The sequence below is a fragment of the Cygnus atratus genome, chromosome 1 (genome assembly GCF_013377495.2).
Source record: "Cygnus atratus isolate AKBS03 ecotype Queensland, Australia chromosome 1, CAtr_DNAZoo_HiC_assembly, whole genome shotgun sequence".
Taxonomy (NCBI): Eukaryota; Metazoa; Chordata; class Aves; order Anseriformes; family Anatidae; genus Cygnus; species Cygnus atratus.
In genome coordinates, this window is record NC_066362.1 from 72,012,618 (window position 1) to 72,019,699 (window position 7,082).

The 7,082-nt window shown below is 41.4% G+C and overlaps 1 long non-coding RNA gene across 1 annotated transcript; it reads right to left on the reverse strand.

The window, feature by feature from the left end:
• Positions 1–519: 519 nt before the first annotated feature.
• LOC118250178 (uncharacterized) lies at positions 520–3,324 on the reverse strand. Its single transcript, XR_004779350.1, has 3 exons — positions 2,177–3,324; positions 1,250–1,354; positions 520–734 (listed from the first exon to the last, which is right to left on the reverse strand). It is a non-coding gene; the product is annotated as an uncharacterized LOC118250178 (long non-coding RNA).
• Between the last annotated feature and the right edge of the window lie 3,758 nt (positions 3,325–7,082).

The following is a 7,082-nucleotide window of genomic DNA, read 5'->3' on the forward strand; positions in this document are numbered from 1 at the left end:
TAACGAAGTATTCATTCAATGTTTTTAATTTCTTTATAGGATTTTATTCTAAAAAAAAAAAAAAAGAAAAAAGAAGAACTAATCAAATAGGCATGTGTAACATATAGGCAATAAATAGTCATATAAGCTATGACCTGATCATTAATTCTTTTCCTTACAAGGGGGAGTGGAGGGGCAGGCACCAACCCATTCTCTTTAGCAACCAGTGATAGGACTCAAGGGAATGGTGTCAAGCTGCAGCAGGGGAGGTTCAGGCTGAACATCAGGAAGAGGTTCTTCACTGAGAAGGTTGTAGTGCACTGGAGCAGGCTCCCCAGGGAAGCAGTCATGGCACCAAGCCTGTAGGAGTTCAAGTAGCGTTTGAACTGTGCACTTAAGTCATATGGTCTGAATTTTTGGGTGGACCTGTGTGGAGCCAGGAGTTGGACTCGATGATCCTTAAGGGTCCCTTGCAACTTGGGATATTCTATGATTCTATGATTCTATGTTTGCATACACTCCGCATGGTGAAGCTTCGAAAAGACCCACCCAAGGCCAGGCAAGACCAGGGTAGCCACGGCCTAGGCATTACCACCAGCAGCCAGATGGTGTTTGGTAAGGAGCTTTCTGCTTCTGGGCCTGCCCACTTGGTATATTTAGGGACTAGGCTGTAGGCAGCCTCATGAGCAGACTGCTGTAAAAGCTGATAATGCAAACTTCTGGGTGGCATCTTCCTTCTTCTTCTTCTTCCTCCCCTACAAAAAAAAATTGTAACCTCAACACAACTCCCCGTAATCTTCTCCCACATCAGTAACAGTGGAATGCCATGCTGGCCTTCTCATCCTCTCCCTCAGTTGATCCCTCCCAGACTCATCAGGACAGCAGAGGAAAGACCTCACGAGGTGAGTTAAATTAGAAATTGCAAGTAGTAAACGACCAACACATTCTGCTTGTGTTTTTTTTTTTTTTTTTTTTTTTTTTTCTGTTTTCTTTCTTTAGTGATAGAAAGCACAGTCTGGGGTTAATCAGAACCAAAAACAAACAAAACAACCGGCCAAAAAAGGTTTCTAGGGTTCTTCAGGCCTGGCCAACAGAGATAAAAGTGCATTAAATATTGTTGAAAAATTGCACCTCATTCTGTTACTAACTTTGGTGGAAAACTGCTGAATGAGACCTGCCACTGCTTAACACGAGTGCTGTACTCAGTGGGCAACAGCAGGCTGAAGCAAACTCCAGCCCCTGCTCTCTTCACGTACTCTGACGTGCTTACCTCTTGGCATTACCTGCACAAACTAAGTCATCGTGTGCTTTGGCTCACATACAGTCAAACCGCTTCTTTTCTTCCCGCTGCAGATGTTCGGCACAGTTAAAGTAGCTGTACACAGGAACACATGATCATCAGTTGAGGGCATTTTTCTTCTGCAGCTATTGTAGCTTAATGTTAGCAACAACTGTTCCTTATTTTGTGTTCACTTATTTACCCAAAGTAATGTAGATGCAGCTCCCCCATTAGAAACTTGGAAATAGCTTGAATAACAGACACAGTACCATATTGTGGATAATACAATCTCCTTTTCTTTGCTTTAATATGGAAAGTCTTTTAAGTGTGGGAACTTTCTAAAGAAGATTATTCTCATTCTATTTTTGCTCATATTTTAATAAAATTTGGGAATGATCATTTTTTTTTATTACCTTTTCTGTCACTTGGTACAATGTGACAGAAATGAATGCTAAGACTTAATATATTCAGAAGTTTTCTTTTTGCTATGACAGAAGATCTTAAAACTTAAACTTTGGAAAAAATACTGAACTGCAGAGGGGAATGAAGTGGAAACTAATTTGTCAATTCAAATTTTAAAACATTTCTGAGTTTTGATGAGAAGAGGAAATAAGAGTTTAATCTCTAAATTCTGGACCATTGACCATTAAATTTTACCTGTGGTAAATGGGAAAAAGAGAAAAAGAAAATATAACTGCAGGACATGTTGAAACTTGAGGGGAAAATGATTTTTTTTTACATTCTACCTTGTATCATATGCCTAACTGTAGTGGAGGTCACTGTGATGTGACAGTAAGCCAAACCTAAACAAAAATGGGACCTCTGGGATTCCCTACCCGATTTTCAAATAGTTGCTTCTGGAACACCATTTAGCAAGTTCACAGGGTAGCTTTTTAGCAGATGTAAAAGAAACAGTACCAAACTCGGGTGAAATGCAGAGAGGAGTGTGTGAATGCAGCCACATAGGAGTCATCTGCTCAGGAAGGACTGTGAAGGCTGAGATAAGGTTGGAACCCCCCATGCCCTGGGGTGCAGCAAACGGGGGTTTTCTCTTCACAGTTGCACAAGAAGTGAGATGTTTTCATCACCAAAAGCGAGTCGGTTGAAAAACCTGTCTGGCAGTGTGAAAAAAAAAAAAGAAAAAAAAAAAGACTAAGCTGCCATTTTTCACAAAAGCTAAATGCCAGTTGCCTTCTGTGAGAGCAGGAATGATTTTATTTTCAGTTTAGATGTTTACATTGAGAATGTACAAAAGGCACTTTTATTTGTGTCACTCCTAATTGCATCAAGTATTTCTCTCTTCCAAGTGTTAATTAAAAACATGTGCTAATATGCAAACTGCTGCACACTTTCAGTTGATTGAGAGACCTTTTTAACACACTAATGCCTTTGTTTGTGTTATAAAATCTCACTTGGGCTCCTCAAGGATGGAAATATTATTGTTTACATTGAATATGCAAGCTGGACAGGGAAAATCTCTAGTAAGAGCCTCAGGCCCTGGCTGGAATACAAAAATAAGCCACATCAGGCAACTTGGTTACAACTTGGTTGTCTCTTAACCTGGTTACTCATATGGTTTTGATTTGTGTTGGAGACTGGGCATGAACAGTATTCCACAACCAGACAAAAGTCTTATTACGATCAAATGCTGAGCATGACTGTTAATCATTATTGTTAATTGTAAAACAATTAAAAGTGCTAAAGTGACTTAGGAGCACAGATCTATTTGAAAATCAATGTACTTTTGGCCTAGTTTTTTTGATGCTGTTGTCCTCCTCTTTCAGCACTGCTGGCACAGGTTTATTTTGGTAAGATCTGGACATCCAAGTCACTGAGTACCATACCCTTGCAGACATCTTCAAATCTGCTATCCACTGTAGTGTGCTAATGGAAGTTACCTTCATGGATTAACTAGAGCCACACTTATCAGAGCCATGCCAGGGCAGCTTTAAAATACGTTATTAATCCTCCCGTCTTTCAAATTTTGTATGCTGCTCTTAGGACAGGTCTAATTTTTTATTTTTATTTTTTCCCACTGATTCCACTTGCTGCATCTGCATTGCAGCCACAAAGACTTCTGCAGCTCAGTTGCCCACAGCCCACATCTCTCTGAAAAGCACACGGTGTGGGCGGTATCTAGCCCAGCAGCTCTCCTTCCTTGGCATCGCCCCCTGTGAAACACCGGCACAGCATGGTGAGAACAAGGCAGGCAGGCACAACCAAGCACTCCAGTCTCACTGCGGGCAGCTGTACTACCCATGAGCCTGGGCTGGAGCAGCTGGGCTGTGCTACAGCCCAAACCTGGCCACTGCGGGTTCCAGCACTATAGAAGACAGTGGCATTTGGGTGCAATCAGGGTCTATGGGCTGTGCTCGGAGGCCATACAAGCACATCCTGGGTGTTGCTGGCAGACACCCCTCTCTGCCAAGAAGAGGCATGCCCGCCTTGATGGCAGTGCAGTGGTACCAAAGGACTGGCTGACAGTTGTAAGCAGGCACGCTCCTGGAGCTTATGCACGTGGTTAAATGGCCTTTTTCAGTGTCGTCTACTCCAACCCCAGCTGCACCTGTGTAAAATCAATGGCATCAGCAGGATTTATCATGGTGCACAGAAGTAGGTTGTCGCCTCAAAGCTAACATCTTCATGAAGTTACCAAATCACAAGAGCAAAGTGTTTGGATGTTTTTCCTAGTACGTTTTTATAAAGCTGGTTTCCAGTATTTTCACTTCAAAAACTTCCAAACACGATCAGTGAGTAGGGCACAATTTGGTTCATCCTGTTTTTGACTTGCCTTTGTATGCGCCTAGATGGAACTTCATTTCCATTAAGTGTATTAATTCCTGTACTAACACAGACCAATGTGTAGAGCTAGAGGGGAACAGCCCAGCAGAGCAAATATGCCTGATGTAGAGAGAGATGTGAAGACACAAACACGACTTGTGTGTCACTCCTGCAGTGCACTGATGTCTCTCCACTCTGTGTGCAGTGATGTAAGATGTGTGGGGAGCTGCTAGACATGGCCATTGGAGCTGCTGCCCTGCCTCCTGACAGGCAAAAGTACATGGCCAGCTTACAGCTGGATGTCTGCTTCTGATCTGCCCACCTGGAAGAAAACATGAGGTCAGTGTAAGAGGTGGAATCCCCCTGCTTGGATGATCATCTGGTGATATTTTTTTCTGTCCAAAGAGTATGTGATTTAACTGCAGACACCTGGTCAAATTCCAGCCTGTATAGCCCCACCCTGCTTTTGCCAACTACTTTTTCAGTTTTAATCCAATTCTGCATCCTCCCAACCCTTCCCACCTTTGATTTGCTGTTGTATTGCATGACAGAAATGATTTCTTTAGTAATCTTGATAACCATTATTCCCATAACTAATATGCATTCATATTCTGAGAACTGCATAGCATTAGTTACAGAAAACCTCCAAGCCCAAACAGGTTTCAGCTGTGACATCTCTAAGGTAACCACTGTGCATGATCACATTCATGGTAATTAGCAATATGTTCAGACCTCACATTCTCTGAATGGTGTATACTGTTTTAACACAGATGACTTCTGCTAAAAATTTTATTTTGTTCTCATTTAATATTTGTCTCCTGTTTGAAGAACAGTCCTGGGAACAGGCAGTTTGGGGAAGCTCTGCAAGCACAAGGGAAGGCAAGCATTTTTTCACCAGCTCTCTCCCTGTAACCACAAGTGCAACTCTTGTTTTGCAGTATGTTGTGTCATAGTGAATCTGTATCAACACTGACTGGCGTACCAGCTATGGTTTTACTGCATTTTTGGATCCTCTCCCAGTATAAATCCCCCTTGTAATTTGCTCTTTCAGTGGACCTCCCAGTTAACTATTTCTGTGTTCAAGGCTTTTGCCTTCTCCAGAGTGGCTCCAGAGGAACAGCCCCACAAGCGGGCACCTCATGGTACCTATGCACTGTAGCAGCACAGATTTTTGCAAGTGTGGCTGGTAGCACAAACTTTTGCTAGAGTTACCCAGCTTCTCTAAAAACATTTACATTTGTTTTAGTCTTTTAGCCAATGGAGTCAAAATTTTCATGCTGGGCATCCATTTTTAGAGAATAAGGAGGTTTGCACATGTTAAAACAAAACTCTAAAACTTACCTGCCTTGTGGAAGAAGTGTAATGTTCCACACATACTTGCAGCAGAGATCTAAAATTTGTAAATGGTGGCCTTGATGGCAGGGAGCTGGTTGATGTTTATGTTGTATATATGTGTACTTTCTCCTGGGCAAAGAAGGGGAACGAACAACTGAAATCCTGGCCTCACAGAAAATTCTGTGCCCACTGCTTTTCGCTTAGTCTGTTATAACCAAATGCACAGGCTTTGTTCTAGCAAGAAATACTCAGCCTCTCTTCATTTAATGCTGTTGTTGGACTAAAAAACAATGTTTAAGCAGACACAGATTATAAAATTGCATGCTACGTAGCTCATGATCATGTGCTTTCCTCACACCTACTGAGTCTGCACAACAGAACAGTGCATGACCTCAAAAAAAAAACACAAACCAAACCAACCAACCAACTAAAACAACCCCCGCCCCCCCCCCAAAAAAAAAAAAAAGCTGACTTGAATTTAAAAAAAACACAACACTTTCCATAACAATTCCAGCCCAGGCTACTAATGTTTTGGTACAACCTTTTTCTGTATACAACTCTGGAAAATATTTGGCACCACAGAGTTGTTCTTCCAAGTTTCTATTGCTGTTCCCATTAGCTGTAATGACACCTACTGCTAAGGACAAACCTGATTAACTGCAGGCTTGCACACTGCTAAATATAGGCACATGTTTTTGCATTTACTGTAGATCCCAGTGAAGAGAACGCTATGGATTTTTTTGGCCCTTTGTTTTAATGGGATTGCCAGGATGACTAGAATCTGAAAACTCACAGCTCATTACCAAGAACGAAATGCTGACCCAGACAGAGACGGAAGATTTTAAAATGACTTCAGAGACAAGATCTAAAAGGCTGTTGTAGAATGCGGAGAGTACTTTCCCTCTTTTCACCTCTTTCTCCAGTACAGAACGTTTGCTATGTATTTACTGAATGTAAAACTAAGCTAGAAATTTCCAGGCAGTTTTGCATCTTGGAGAGGAGCAGGATGTTTTAAGCTACACACAGTGCAATCACTACTCACACTCATCTAAGATGTTTATGCTGCAGCTGTGAGTCTGAATTTTCAGCAGAAGAGTTCAGGATCTGCAACGCATGTCCTGGAGCCCTTGAACATGGCCAGCATGGTAAGTATCCTTACAGCAGTTTTAAATTAAGAGATCCTCTTTAAACAGCAAGAAGAAAAGAGAAGATTAAAACCAGCCTCAGTATTGCCTATTCTCCTACATTTTTCAGACACGTAGTAATTTTTCCTCGTCTACCAACTGCATTTATTCCTATGAACAAGAGTCAAATAACATTCCTAGCCATTTATTAAAGGTATTAACAAATGGCCCTGTTTTGAAGTGTTGAGTGACCTCAAAAACCTTCCGAGTCCAGATATGTGTGATATTTTTGGATGAGAGAAGTAATAAAATACCCAGTTTTGCTGCTGAATGTAACATCAGGGTTTTTTTTTTTCTCACCATGGATGTCTGAGCTTGCCTACGTATAGGTATGAGGGTAATGCTTTTTATGTGAGCAAGGCTTTCTTTTGTATAGCATGTGAGATAGGAATAAAGGATTACAACTAACTTAAATTTTCATTCCTCTTTACAGTAATCAGATGCTGTATAATCAAAATATACACAAATGGCTCTACATAACCAGCTTGATACCCCTGATCTTAAGGTAACCTTAAGTTTTACAT